This window comes from Sinohyriopsis cumingii, chromosome 9 (assembly GCF_028554795.1).
Source record: "Sinohyriopsis cumingii isolate HCF-2022 chromosome 9, ASM2855479v2, whole genome shotgun sequence".
NCBI classification, from domain to species: Eukaryota; Metazoa; Mollusca; class Bivalvia; order Unionida; family Unionidae; genus Sinohyriopsis; species Sinohyriopsis cumingii.
Window position 1 is genome coordinate 35,451,418 of NC_142969.1, and position 17,071 is coordinate 35,468,488.

The following is a 17,071-nucleotide window of genomic DNA, read 5'->3' on the forward strand; positions in this document are numbered from 1 at the left end:
AAAACAGTATTTGATGCAAGGTTTGCTCAAGCTATTTCTATATCAGTCAAGTATATATAGATTCTGATTTTATGTCTGAATCTATGATTAATCGCAACATTGTGTATGTAAAATGTTTCTAACGTTACGTCTACCAAATAGTATTTTCATGCTAAGGTGTCACAAAGTTATTATGACTGATATGGAACCAGAACGATGCAGGTGGGAGACTTGCCTAGACGAGGATGTGACCACCACTGTGACTTGTCTTAGTTCAAGACATATTTACAGATGTTACCTTGACATAACATAACCTTTAAAGTAGTGATGTGCTAAGAAACTCGACACAAACAAGGAAACATCATTATCTATTTATGTATGGTTAACTTCGGGAACACTGAACACTTAGCCATTCACGTAAAGGCGCATGGAAATAAGTGTGACATAGAAACTAATCTAAATGACGAACCAGCAACAGGCAATTAATATATTTATATATACTTACAGTTGATCAAAGTCATTATTCTACTTTATTTAACATTGCTACCGACAATACAATTGTTTCTCTCTCTCTCTCTCCTTTTGGTAGGTTTCAACTAACTTTTTCCATAAGTCCAGAGACATAGTCATATGACATAAGCGAAAATCCTCTACATTCGTCTTTTACTAGATTTTCACCCGTATCCTGCTAAGATGATAAAGAGAGAGAGAGACAGCGAGAGAGAGAGAGAGGGGCCTTTGGAAATTTTCATATTTAATTAATAATAATCGATTTTCAGAACATTACAATAGTTTTAATGAGCAACAACAAAAAATACAGCTTTAAAGATATTACAGTATGTGTGCCTTGTAACCAAGTATTTACCGTATATTGTAGACAGGTTATTGCAACTTTGTATCATTGATTACATACATACTGAAGATTATCCCAAGGAAAGTGTGCACATACCGTTACCACGAACCATATTCTTGTAGGGTACTTGGTGTCAGTTCAATTTCAAGGTTTTCAACCAGCCCAAATTACGTTTCTTTCTCACTCCAGATTTTTGTGTATGTTGTTCCTTCTGCTCGAGATGGAAGGGGAGAACGGAAAACAGAAAGGATTACAATGAAAGTGTGTACCATATTAAATTCATTTAGAAAACTTGGATTATTAATGCTTTTTATATTCATTTTCATTCGTCACTAATTATCAATAGTATAAATTCATCATTGATCTATGGGCCTAGACTATCCAGCACACAGTTGCAAGAATGTTTATATATGAGTATTATTGTGCCATCGGCGGATCGCAAATAAATAGACAAATAGTAATAGCATATCAAATTGCTTTGTAATAGCATTTTAAAAGCCATGTTGTTTTTAATGTAGGTGATATATATATATATATATATATATATATATATATATATATATATATATATATATATATATATATATATATATATATATATATATATATATATATATATTGACTTATACATAAGTGTGAAACACAGAGACTAATTGGCAAAATAATTTTCAAATTGTTTTCATTCCTATATTTTAAAATTTGAAAATATAAGATTTCCCATCATGCCATAATACGATACAATATTGTGTGTGTCTTCAAACTATTTACTTGCAGCACCAAACTACGAGTACTTTGTGAGATAAAACAAATACATATAAACTACCTTACACTTCAGACAAGGAAATCAATCTTTGATATAAAAAATTTCACTTGACGCCTTTTGCGTCACTCTTAATGTATTTCCCTTAACTTTCTAGACAACAAAGACAAATCCACTATCATCCATTGCTGAATCGCACTGATTTCAGATATAGTCAATAGTTTACAAAAGTTCCAAAATGTAATTTACGGCGACAGATTAGGTCAAACCAATTCCACCGCTTTCATATTTCGCGTATATTTATATAATCATGCTACAAATTGGGGAATTTACGAAAATGACTAGTGCTGGGGATAGCCGTGTTCTGCCAATGTGTAGGTTTAATCGTCTGAACTTTGATTCTGGAGCATGTTTGGTATACAATAATAGAACATGTTCTTTTCCTACGTTAATATCGGATATATTTTATAACCCTGCTAAATTTAAATATAACATAGACATGTTACAAATTTCTTTAGAATGTTTTTGTTCTTTTACGAGGCACTAAAATTGTGAACTGAATTACTTAAGCAATCAAACTTTGTAAGTATGATAACGACAGATGTGTTTTAGAAGACTTGGTTGCTTAATTAGGACCACAGTGTATATAAATGCGGACATTGTGCCTCTGCTTAAATATTAACTTGAAGCAATTCTTGTTTAAAATGAAAACAGACTGTGTCGCTACTTAAATATTAACTTGAAGTAATTCCTGTTTAAAATGAAAACACTTTTTTAAAATTGAGAGAAAGGAAGCCCATTAGAACAGAAAAAGATCCTTCCTGTAAATCTTTTGAGAGTGCAAAATATGCAAGCAAATTCATTCTTCGGTACAAAATGTTATTTGTAAGGGTTTGTCCTTAGTGACTAGTACGCTTCATTTTAATTTTCTTGCGAAAACATTTCAAAACTACATACCAGTCTTCCTAATTTTTCTATTTACTAGTACATCTCCTCTGACTGATGCATATTGCAAGCGACCTCTAATTCCTGTCTGCTAGGGAGGGTTAACTGAAGAAGTTCCTCTCAACCGTAAAGTCAACCAAAAATGTTTAATGAAAGTAACATACTAAGAAACTGGAAAACTGTTACCAGTACACAATATTCATTGGAATAAGACAAATATACTCCTGAAACACTCGTTGCTTGCACTCTTGTATTGTAACAATTTGATACTGACGTTAATTTTCGATGTCTTGTTCCTGGATTTTTTCAATAAATCGTCTCAGCACATAATAGTCTGTTTCAATGTTAAATATATTAAATAATGATTGGAAATCATAGAGCGATTTGCTTTGTATTCGTTTAACCCAGGTTACCAATGTGGTGTGAGATAACTGCACGATAATTCTGAAGAATAATTTACTTACTCTACATTTCTACGTAATTTTCCAAAATGCTTGCCTCTGCATATTGCTAAAAACAAGGACGTTCAAATGTTCCAAGTATTGTTTGTTTTACTAGCTTTTCACCTAATTAATGTCCAAATAATACAGAGTATTATTATTACTTTGTTAGTGATATACTATTATTATTATTATTTAGCAATTTATATATGTCCTTACCTAAAAGGAGTATTGGACTTCACAGATGTTAGTTCTTGTTTTGAATTTGACCGCGCTCTGCAGTTATCTGACAAGTACTGTCTTCCACTCCAATATATAACCTTCGGTTTTATACCACGTGACAGTACTGAACCAATCAGAATTGGCAGACCGAATCTGCCAACGAATCAGATGTGGCAAACTGGCAAACCTCAGTCTAGCGCAAATCTTGCGTTATCAACCATATATAAATAAGGTTCAATATATTCCAGTATATAAAATATTCTCACATCTTATATCTTATTCTGTACAAAACCCTGAGACAAAAACTCTGTATCCTAATATTCATATATAGTTTCCAGCAGCAAAACAGCAACTTCGATTGGATAAACTGTGGCAAACCAATAACAGGGTATAATGATACTAAAAGAATTGCGGTTGCTGGGGTGGTTTCTGCTATGCACAACACAAATTACATTACTCAATAAATCTAACAGTTTTTATATAAAGTCGGTATATTTAAGATATTACTTTCGGCAATAAGTTCACTGTGACTTCATCAGAGTGTAAATGTATGTGAATCACATACCTGTAATATCTAACCATCGATGTCATGGGTCTCAAACGAACAAAAATGGCGTCCATAAGAACTTGACGCGAACGTTGAAAAGTTCGTTTACCGCGAAACAAGAACAACCTGAAACTTCATATTTACTACACGTGTCGTGATGTTCACATCAAGCAGCCCCATGATGGAGAAACACATTTGGTATTAAATGAGGTAACATAAGCACGTAACTTGTGCAAGAAACGGTGCTGAATGTAAAATGTCAAACCTTGACAAGCAAAGTGTAACATAATGATCAACATGGTAGTAGCTAACACGTATTGACAGAGATTTCCTACATACATAATACATATGGGATTACCTAACTAGTAATTCAGTACAATCTGACTCCATGGACCGCAGGAAGTCTGAGAACATGCCTATCAAGGGGCGCATTATCGAAAATAGGGAGCAGTTATAGTAACAATTCGTGTAACCACAAAGCAACTAATTTGCCACAACTACATGCTCCTGCACTGTCCTAGGTCCAATGAACTAAACATGCAACACTAATATCTAAAAAGAAACATCTCTAATAACATATGTAGAATTCACATACAGTAGTAAAATCCACCTCATTCCCATTATGGTGCACAACTGGTTAATCCTCAGTCTATTACAATATCTTGACTGACTCTAATACATCTTTTTCATTCATTCCTTTATTAATCCGATTATTCTTCAAGCATTTCGATTTGAAGGTGCATTAATAACAGCCAACATTCGTATTCGTACAACAATAAGACGCGTTAAACAAATGGTCTGAATAGAATACATAATAAAACAACACTGGATTATTAGCAGAAGCAGTCCTTTTGCTTACATGGTAAATAATCTCGATGTAATTACCGTTAATATTTATGTCTGTTATAATGTTATATTGAACACGTTTTACTGTGACCAAAGAAGCAGGACGTTCATATACAGGAGAGTTGCATGGAAGAAAGAAATTAGTCAAGAAAGTGACAACTCTCGTTTACTTCATATGGGTCTCTTTTTGGCTGAAGCTAAATAAAAACAGATTTATCATTTAAATACGACCTGAAACCGATCCATGGACATCATACTATATTATTTGGTCAAATTTTCACAACTGCAGTTATTGCAAACGATACTGAAGATCATAATTATTAAGCTGCAACGAACCGATTGAACGAAATACTCTATCACAATGGTGCGCCAACGGCATGTTAAAAGAAATGTTGACGACTCTTCAAAGTAATGTCAGGACATGACATATATTAACTGAAATTAATTCAAATTTTCCACTGGTAACTTACTATGTTCTAATTATGTAGTTAAGTTACCAGGCGAAATGTTTTCTATTTTATAAAAAGACCAGATTTATTACATTAGCCTAGTTCTATCGTCCTGGCCAAATGTAACGACACATTTTTGAGTTTGTTTCATAAAATTAATTTCATTTTTATGATGCACTAAAATGATTTTCTAATCCAAAACAAAAGTGGGTTTATTAACTTAGAATCAGGGATATTACGTTTTGGAGAAGAAAGAGTGAACTTACTAACAGAAAGAGATAGTGCAAATAATTTGTGACTCGTCTTTTTTACTTGAAACTTAAAAAAGTTCCTGTTAAATCAGAATAAACATTAAACAGTCGGAGAATGTAAATTGATAAGTAATCGATGGCTAACTATACAATCCAATTACACAGTTTAGACCAAAGAATAAAATTAAACTTTGGTTAACAGCCTTGCTTTTAATATCAATGACAATATTGATAGATCAAAATGTATTAATCTTCCCAATCTATGCGACCCCTAAATTAAGTATAATAATACAAAAAGTATTTTTACCCGAATGAAAATCAAAGCATTCGCAAAAAAGAAAGTGTTAAACAAATCTGTCTCTAAAGAGAATACAAATGTTTGACAATAAAAATCAATACGCAAGTAAACAAGGAGTATGTCCATGCGCCTACATAATGCTTACATAAGCAAAACATCTATACGTAATTATTACAAACGAAGGAGCAGATCGGTCAGGGTGATAAGAGACACTTTCTGTGATTTTTGAAGAGTGTGTTTTGTATTTGTTTTCTTGTTTGTGTGTTTAGAATTGTTAAGTTTTGTTTCTGTTTTTGTGTTCTTGTTTTGCTTTGTTTTATGTTTTGTATTATGGAACGTATAGAGCTGAAAATAAATCAGAAATGGAAATAACATTACCATGCAATCCAAAAACAAAAGAACTTCATAAAATCTAATATTCTTATTACATGCCTACTAAAACAAACCTTGAACCTACTTGACTGAGCAATTTTTATTTTGTTTCCAGGAATGATAATGATGCTGATCATCATTTCAAAATGTTTGCTGAATCCTCCAATGCGCATGCAGCCAAGATATACGAGCCTCATAAGCCCTACCAAGGATATCATCAGCGACCAGTTCATTTTGTAGTCATATTTACAACTTTACAATCCAATAAAATAACTAGAAAATATTTAATTTATGTACAATTATCCCATCAGTTCGCCTCTTTTCAGTGCCGATATGGTTTTTGCATGGGAACAAATAATAAATATTTTATGTTTACAAATGTTGAATCGAAATTTGAGGTTAGATGTTACGATCTAACTGTTAATTTAAGAATTTGAAGTCATTCATTCCTTTGCACGTTTCTGCTGGTTCTACATCAATATTGGTCATGCAGAGAGAATGAGAAAAAGATACACATAGTGAGATTGTTCTGACGTACCTTCTTCAATGCAACACAATATAAACTAAAAATGAAAACTTTTAAGCCCGAAGTAACTTAAATTTCACATGAAATGAAATAGTGGAAAATCTCATCATAAGATTTTCAGTTTCCAGAAAGTAAACGATGGCTTAAAATTTTGTAGCTTCCCCATCACGCAGAGAGCATGATGAAGAAAAAGACATATCAAAAAGTCTAGAGTCCGTCATAAATCATCCCCTCAATAAGAAAAGATCTGCAAGTCATCTTCTGGAGCCACCATTAAAGAGGAGGAAATAGTCCTCACCTTACAACCAGTCCTATGCAACAATGGTGCATCTAATCTTAAGCAACTTAATCATGAAATTATACAGTTTGTTAACATGTTAATAATTGTAAGGGCTTTTTCCGCTAGGTTTTGGAGAATATACAAACCATAATATTTACCTCAAAACACATGTCTTATTACTCATTCATTCCCACTCACATACACACACACACACACACACACACACACAAACTTAGTGCATAAAAGATTCATAATGATTATATATATCTATCTATATATATATATATATATATATATATATATATATATATATATATATATATATATATATATATATATATATATATATATATATATATATATATATATATATATATATATATATATATATATATATATATATATATATATATATATATATATATATATATATATATATATATATATATATATATATATATTTATATATCTATATATATATATTTATATATCTATATATATATCTATATATCTATATATATATATATATATATATATATATATATATATATATATATATATATATATATATATATATATATATATATATATATATATATATATATATATATAATCATTATGAATCTTTTATGCACTAAGTGTGTTGCATAGGAGCGGAATCGATCACAAGCCACCTTCCTTAGTCATAACCTCTGCTGTGGCTTAGTCGTTAAAGCGTCTGCCTCGGGTGCGGGAGGTCGGATGTTCGATTCCCGGCCGAGTCATACCAAAGAGTTCTAAACGTGGTACCAACAGCTGCCGCGCTTGGCTATCAGCATTATCAGGTTCGTCTTAGGACTGGTCAGCTTCGTGCCATGATAATAGGACTGGGTGGCATGTCATTCTATAAATCTGCAGCATCATGCCCCAATGCTAGATATAAACTGTCACACTGCATACATCGTAGCGGTATGACTACACAAGTGCTATTATTTCAAGACACACCGTTTCTTCCTGTCGTAAGCGTGTTATTTTCGAGAATTCGTCAGGAATTTCCCTATTTGTTTAGCCGGTTGGATCCATTTAACTGCTGACTTCGGCTGCTTCTCAGGTGCCATTCTCAATGATGTCTGGCATGTCTGTCTCTACTTTGTAATGAATGTATCGATAAAACCTCGTTTGCACTCCTCAATTACATCCTTGTTAGATTTGTGTTCCTGATATCTTCCTTAGGTATGTGGTCTCTGCACATGCAGCGCTCCGATACATACCCCATAATTGAAACGAAATTTGAGTAAAAGATCTTCGTTTTCAAAGACAAGCGCAAATATTTTCAGTTCAACATAATGTTTCATTTCTTGACGTGATCACATTCCTGGTTCATACCTCTGCTATAAGATCGCTATCTCATATCATCATGCTCCGAACATAGGTAACGTTGTTGACCTTACCTACTAAATTTCCCTCTACTTTGATCATGGAATCAGACGTATGTATTTCATTTACCTATGTCTTTGTTGTACTGATCTCCAAATCAATTTGCTCAACCGAAATTTCCAGGTTGTATATTTATCTTTACAACTCTTTGCGTTTGAAAATGCAAGATTGTCTGCAAAATCCAAGACTTCCAGTACCCTGCTATTTATCCATGGTAGTGCTGTTAGTGACCTTGTAATGTTTCATGAACCAGTCCAACACTATTACTGTTCAGATCATACGAGGATATAGGAAAAATGCCGGTTGCACCCTAGTGTCGACAGTGAACAATTTTGAAAATCTGTCGCTAATGCAATTTGTGCATTTAGAGAAATTGTTTAAGGTTTTTACGAAATGCATGAAGACAATTAAATGCTTTCTGGAATCAACAATACTGACAACCAATGGGGCTTTCCATCTGAGGGATTCCTTGATGATGATTCTCAGGGTAGTTATTTCCTTGGTAAATGATCTTTGTATGTTCTTCTTTGAGAAGTTTGGGCCTTTGTTTCTCTGATTCGATGTAATGAGAGGCTACAGCATAGTTGTTTTCGCAAAGGAAAGGAGCTGATGCATCCCAATTGTTTCAGGGAGATACCCTTTCTTGCGGATTTTAATTATGACACAATTCGTCCGAATCGGCGGGTAAATTATCTTCATCTGTTGTTGTAAAAAGTGGCGGCCATTCGTTTCAGCGTGATCTCATCTAGCGCGTTAACATATCGTTCTTGACTAATCTGCTCCTGCAGTTCTGTTGTATTTCGGAGTTATTAAATAGTTTTTAATCCTTTTTCTGTTTTGCATTTGTGTTAATTTCAAGAGTTTATCTAATATCGTCTTTTAATTTATACAGGCTGTGTTTCTGTTAAGAACCTCTTTGATATGCTCTGTCAGGCATTTGGACTGCCCCTTTCATGTACATTTTTGATGATTCAACAGCAACTGATCTATGCAACTTCATATTTTTCGATGGTAGTGTTACAAGTTCATAGTTATAAACTATATAACAGAAAAGAGCGAAAATCAAAAAAAAAAAAAATTAATTCCTAAATTAATTTTTCTCCCTACAATGAAAATAAATGTTTTTAAAGAACTTACAGTAATGTGATTTTAAATCCCGTGTTATCCAAAACGATTTTTCCAAATATATAAGGTTTCTTCTGAATTCCAGTGGAATTTGAAATAAGTTTCAATATTGAATATGGCGAAATGCATGTAGTAGTTTGCCGATGTCTAAGTCTTTTGATGAATGACAATAGTATAATCCAAAAGCCTTTTTCTCTGAAATCGCTTTGATTCCAAATTAATGTTCCAGTCCAAGAATATTCTAAATCAGTACTGCGTATTTCCAGCGAATAATAATTAATCTAAATAATTTCATCCCAATTAAATACTGAACACAACCATAAGACTGATTCTGCCTCAAATGTTATATGCAAGAATTAGAAATTTGTCACGTAAACTTTATTTGGAAAGTTAAGACACAAAATCAGAATCTGTATGACGGTCAAAAGTTCAGTTTTGGATTATTCAACATTGTCAACAACATAAGATCTATTACATAAGTTATAGTAGTAAACATACCAGGTCTATCATGGGGAAATTCCAATGACCTAGACCCATGGTAGGATAAGCATGTTAACTTCCATTGATAATTAGCCCAATAGTGAATCCGCATTAATAGTGCATTATTACTGTGCATTATTAAGATGTATTATTATTTTACAACAAAAAGGCTACTGTTGAGGTACACAATAAACCTGATTTTGGAAAATTTAAAGTCAGTAATTCAATTTGATATACAATATTATCATGTAGAAAGAAATTTGCAAATAAAAATGAAATATCCTAGTGTAATGAGTTCATTCATAGGCACACATGCCAATAATGTATCATAAATTTTAGGTTTCAGAGTCATCCTCAACCTGTAAATAATAACAAATAGCACTTTCCTTCAAGGAGAGGTCAATCTGTCTTTAACGTCCTGTCTGTTCATACCGCTTTTCAAAATAATACCTCTGTTTGGAATACATAAAATCGTTTCTTTTTGCAGTTATATCAAGAGACAAAACGTCTGAAGACTACTGATTCAGATATACACAGTATTTCCCTGAAAGATAGTTTGTCAATTCATGGTTAGTACCTGTTATCTCTGCGCGAAATAGTTAAAATCCTATCAACGTTGGGGAAAACCGCTGTAATTTGGAATCCAAAATTGCTTTCTTCTGTTTGCTTCATGCACTGATGATGTTCTCGTATGTTACACTGAAAATGTAAATATGACTGAGATTTTGACAAATGAATTGCTGAGATGGGAGATAGTACCAAATATACAAGAGTTTATGCAGGGTATAGCAACAAAGTTAGGAGATGGCAAAAAATGTATCCATGAGAATAAACTTGTCGATGAAACAGCGACTAATGGAACTAAAGAAGCGGTTATGAAGATAATATATTGGACACTCTATTTGTCATCCAACGTCACGAATACCTTCGATCTAGAAATCCTTGTCGAAAAATAAAGATAGCGAAACACGCCTTGATCTTAATTCTAAATGCCCTTGTATGCCCAGAACTTGTCAGAATATCTGGAATGCAATAAACATTAAAGGCAAAACGAGAATTTACTGATATACCTCAGATTAGGAAAAATAATCTAGAAGCATGCGGCTTTGTGACATGCAGCACGCCAAACACTTATTGTTAGGATTATCCATTTTATTCCACATCCCAGGGAGGAGCTGGTGCCATGTCAAAGTGTGTTCCTCTGTCACGAGAATAACTCCCAATAGTTGCAACTCAAATGCGTTCTACAACAATATAAAAAAGAGGACAACGCCTGGTTCTTTATGAAAAGTCCATAAAGCTTCTAAACTAATTTATCATCTATTGACACTTTTCTCTAATAAATTGTACTTTTCAGCTCTAAGAAAAGAGTTGTCCTAGTTTCTATTCGATCTGTCAACAATCGTGTATATTAGAATAGAAAAAATCAGTTATTACCTGTCTTACATATACATGTATATACTTGTACGTAAAATGAAGTCTCACATAGGTTTTGAATAATACGTTTGAGCTTAACATGTCACCTCTTGATAACTTAACAAATTCGTTTAATTTTTCTTCGTATGATTATAACACTGAGTATGCATTAGTCAGGACAATGAACTTAACCTCCTAGATATTACTTAGAATGAATATATATGACCGAACCATAATATGAACAGAGGGAAACAATATCTTGCCAAACGCACAACTAACCTAATTCTGGCATGTAGTCGAACTAAATTAGACAGAGAAAGGTTTTGGAGGTTGGGGATGCGTTTGAGTTACATACTAAGTGTAGTGTGCATGTTAAGACACGTTTGTGATGATGAGCTTGTTTTTGACCTTGTGCTTTAAGTTGCATTCTAATTTTGAACCAAGTACTAAGTTTAAGTTGCATACAAAATTAGTAGTTACAATGCTAAGATCAAGTCAGATCAATAATCAGAAAGTTCTTATTTTCTCGTCCGATTCAAAAACAACATATATGGCTATCTTGGTATATACACCTACAGTATAGTAACCTTCTGAAAGATTAAAGAAGAGAAGTGTATTCGAAACAAACCGAACTCGCTTTACCAACGTTGCCCAGGCATCAAACACATTGAGGGTTCGATCTTTAAGTGAACGTATTGGGTGAAAAAGAATGATTATCTTGCAATCCAAATGTTGCCATTAATATGTATTATGAAAGATTCATTTTTATAATCGTAAGCAGAACATAATCATATTAGAAAACTCTTGTACTGATGTTGTCGTAAAGAACGAATGAATTAGCTAAGAGCGAGAAAGAAAGAGAAATAAACAGAAGTAGCGACCGAATGATGCTGGGATTTAAGGTTTACGAGGGTTTTATATATATAATATTATTAATAAATGATACAGCGTACATACTATACATATATTTTATTTATACCACATCAAAGTTTTCATTTTGTATGGGAGATAAAACTGACAGCCAGTGCACTTTAGGGGAGTGAACTCTTCACAACCTCTTGCATGTATGTGCGCTCAAAAAAGAAGTTTTGTAGTGATTCATAATTTCCTGTGCACTTCATTCATATTAATTCCTATGTTTCCGTTAGAAATATTAAATGAAATGAAAACACAAGGCTGATAGTTAACATTCAAAATATTTTTAATAATGCAGCGTTCGTTGTCATGAACAGTAACAGGGCGGCCATTTGCATCTATAGCAACCTTACGATTCGAGCCAGAAACATCAAAATAATGAAGGAACAATAGGTAATTAAACAATTTAATTTAGCTCAGCATATCATTTGTAGATAGCAAGTGGATATCTCTCTTTGTTGATTTTGTTTTCATACATCTTAGGATTAATATCCCTGATGTCCTTGACATTCTCTCCTGTTCTTATTTTTGTCTGCCTTTCATTGAGTTCAAGATACTAGAGGCCATTCACATCTTTCTTTAGTGTAACATCCCCCCATTTCAGATTGCAATGTTCAGTCACTCCCCTCAAACCAAAATGCACAGAGTTGTTAAACAACAATGTGTTAACAATGGCTTCAGGTCTTTCCATCCCCATTAGTTTTTTACTATACAAGGCATTTATTTCTTCGTCTGTGATTGGTTGACTCCGATTGGGTTTATTTCCTTTTCCTTTAGATTTTAAATCTTTCTGTTTAGCCCGAGGAGCTTCCGTCGTTAATGCAAAATTTGTGTATGTTCCTCTCATGATTGTACTTGCATATTTATTGATTTTAAGGTGGCGATAGATGGAGCTGATGATGCTTCTTAAGCTGTTCGGTTCAAATTCAGATCCATCTTTACTCCTAACACTGAGTATAAAACCAGCCTGGTGCTGATCCAATTCAGATGGGTGTTATCTTGTGTAAATTTCTGAATTCATTTTTTGACTGCAAGAATTCTGTCACTAGCCTTACATGAAAAAGTGTTTTTTTAAAGTGTTTGCATTCTGCTTACTTTCTATAAATTTCAGTATATCACCAGGCTCATGGTGTACATATCTGTCTTCCCTAACACAATGATCATTTTCATTTACAAATGTTTCAGCCATGTCTCTATCAAACTCTCCAATTAACTCACACTTTAGTAGATTAAATGTTGCTTCATCATCTTGCACCTTATCTGATGTCACTGTTTTCTTTTTTCCACAGAGTTGCAGTGTTTGATTTTTGCCAGAGGGAGAGACTGGAAACAGCAGTGTTGACAGAGATGACAGCAGACGACACAGGATGGAGCTCAATAATATTTGTTTCCTGGATTGAGTATGATTGTGGTTATTTTATTTGTTATATAAAAATGTTAGTTTCTATAAAAAAAATATTTTACAAGAAAATCATTTTCTTGTTATTTTTTCCTTTTTAAATGTAATATTCCAAGAAATTCATATCCATGTTTGGAGAGTATAAGAGTTATAAAAACATGTTCATTATGCGTATTCATACGCCATGGGCAAATCACAATTTGATATACCAGTGCTATTGGTATATCAAGTTGCTTTATACCAACACTTCAAAGGCCATGTTATTTTTAATGTATGTGGTATATATATATATATATATATATATATATATATATATATATATATATATATATATATATATATATATATATATATATATATATATATATATATATATATATATATAATATTAATGATAAATTAAAGGTAGTTATTCACCTGTTTCATGAGCAAGAGAACAGACATACTAGAGTTTAATCTGCTGATAAAGAACCAATATTGAATCCTACTTTGAAAAAATATTGATCTAAACCATGACGTATCTATCGCTTGTTGGTGGACTTGGTTACATCCTACGTCTACATAAATTATGGAGGACTATTGTAGTAGATTATATCCGTCCTTGATGATATCTTATGTTCAATAAGATATATCTACTTCGCTCATATTGTTTTCCCGTTCTACATATTTAACGTCCTGAACACAATCAAATCACTTCATCTAAAGTATAGAGACCCTAACTGTTGTCCTGTGTTGGGATTTGTCGTGTTTTTGATGGATATGGGGGTATGTTTAAATTCTTTTTTGTACGTCTCTCAAAAACGGTTTCAAATTTGCATAAAACTCCTTGTTGCAGAAACACCTAATTGTATCAACAGAGAAACGTTAACAAAAAGAATGAAAATATTTTTGACTAGCTGAATGAAGGTACTAGAAAAAAATGCTAAAAATACAAAAAATCAAACTAAAACTAAAAGTCTGAATGAAATTAAGAACAGTTGCAATTATAATAGTGTCATTGTATTTCAGTACATACCAATTAAGATCTTTTGATCTGTAATGATATATTTCAATTCATGCAGAGCACCCTTATTCGTACAAAAAGTGCAATTAAAAATGGATTACTCTTCCGACATAATTGGAAACATCAAAATCAGGTAGACATGGATTTCTCTCGACATGCAAATAATGTATAAAATTTGCATTTGTACGTGTTCTTCTGACGCTAACAACTTAACGAATCTTTGGAAAAATGATAGATATTTTGGAAACAGGCTTTTGTACCTACCCAAGCTGTTATTCATATCAATGTGATAGAGAAGAAATTTAGTCTTGAAGCACTGTAACTCTTTTTCTTTAGATGTGTCAGGCAAATATTGCATCCTGTCTATTAGAAAAGAAAAGAAACAAAACGAATTCTGATGTTATAAACTTTAAATTTAAAAGCGTAAAACGAATATTAACTATATTCAATACGTCTCAATCTTTAACAGCGTTCCCCAGGCATTAAAAACATTGAGGGCTCGATCTTTGGGTGAACATATTGAGTGAAAGAATCCTCCTCTTGCATTCCAAATGTTGCCATTAATATGTATTATGAAAGGTTCATTTTATAATCTTAAGCAGAACAATAATATTAGAAACCTCTTGTACTGATGTTGTTGTAAAGAACGAAAGTATTAGCTAATAGCGAGAAAGAAAGAGAAATAAACAGAAGTAGCGACAGAATGATGCTGGGATTTAAATTGATAGTAGTGAGATAAGATTTACGAGAGTTATCTCTCTGTCTCTCTCTCTCTCTCTCTCTCTCTCTCTTTCTCTCTCTCTCTCTCTCTCTCTCTCTCTCTCTCTCTCTCTCTCTCTCTCTCTCTATATATATATATATATATATATATATATATATATATATATATATATATATATATAATCAAAGGTAGCTATTTACCTATTCCATGAGCAGGTGAAAAGACAGGCTAGAGTTAAATCTGCTGAAAAAGAGCCCATATTGAATTCTACTTTGAAAACAATATTGATCTAAACCATGACGTATATATTGCTTGTTGGTGGACTTGGCTACATCCTTCATCTACATCAGTGTTCGAGGACTATTGCAGTAGATTGTATCCGTCCTTGATAGTATCTTATGTCCAATAAGCTATATCTACTTTGCTTATATTGTTTTCCCGTTCTACATACTTAAGGTCCTCTACACAATCATATCACTTCATTTAAGATATAGTGAACCAAACTGTTTATCTGTGTTGGGATTTGATGTGTTTTGGATGGGTGCGTTTTGGGGTTATGTTTAAAAACATTTTGTAGGTCTCTCAAAAACGGTTCTAAATATACATATAACTCCGTTCTCCAGAAATATCTAATTGTATCGACAGAGAAGCGTTTACAAAAAGACTGAAAATATTGTTCACTAGCTGAATGAAGATGCTTGAAAAGATACTAAATAATAACATAAAATAGAACTAAAATTAAAATACTGAATGAAATTAAGAACACTTGCAATGATAAGACTGTCATAGTACTGCAGTATATATCAATTAAGATATATTGCTCTGTATATAATTATTTCACGTCATTTATGCTGCGCACTTTCATTCTTACAAGCGGACAATTTACAATAGATTATTCTGTCGACATAATTTGAAAAATAAAATCAGGTAGACAAGGATTTCTCTCAACATATTCATAATGTGTGATATTTGCAAGTGTGTGTGTTCTTCTGATATCGATGTTGACAAGTTAACGAATCTTTGGAAAAATGAAAATTATTTTGGAAACAGGGTTTTGTACATACCCAATCTGTTCTTCTTAGCACAGAGATAGAGAAGAAATTTAGTCTGTGGCACACACATGCTATACTGGCAAAATGATTCAACGTTATTTCTCATCTTGAGTACAAGTTTGATTTATTTCGTTCTTGAACTTGGCATATAAGTACAAAATAAACTGATAAGGAAATGCTTTCAAACAAATGGAGATAATCTATGACCAACTCGAATTCGACAAAGTTTGACAACGCGAATTTCTCTTTCTACTCAGTCTTAGAATAATAAATGTATTAGAACACGTTATGCCATAGAATACGGATGCCTTCATCTTACCGAGGAAGGTGCTCGTGTGTTATGAGAGTTCTTTACCAATAAAGTATCTTAGAGGCTGTGGGAGGAAAAGAATCTTGAAATACCTCGTTAAGGCTCATGGACTAAAGGATTGTGTGTTTTAACCGTTTGGTAGTTGAAGTTAATCACATCGTATTAATGAATTAAACGTTGTGATTAAAATATTTAATTTTTTCATGTTTGATGTCTTATTTGTGTAGTTCAGTACAAATATTAAATTTCAGCAGCGAATTCAATAATATATTCTTTGGAATACGTCCCGAGTTGTCTCGGTTGCTTATCGCATATTCCCTTAACGTCACATTGCAAGCACTGTTTAATACATTTATGTTGAAACTAATTATAATTGAAAGGTTTTGACACTCAAACCTTATAATTATGACAAAGTGCATTGAAAACTATGCTAGCAGGAAATAACGTTCCTCTCTATAGAAAAGGG

The 17,071-nt window shown here is 32.7% G+C and overlaps 1 long non-coding RNA gene across 1 annotated transcript; it reads right to left on the reverse strand.

Annotated features, from left to right (window-relative positions):
• Positions 1-906: 906 nt before the first annotated feature.
• LOC149791541 (uncharacterized) lies at positions 907-15,619 on the reverse strand. The gene is made up of 4 exons (XR_016423186.1): positions 15,444-15,619; positions 14,787-14,885; positions 10,367-10,488; positions 907-1,043 (listed from the first exon to the last, which is right to left on the reverse strand). It is a non-coding gene; the product is annotated as an uncharacterized LOC149791541 (long non-coding RNA).
• Positions 15,620-17,071: the final 1,452 nt, after the last annotated feature.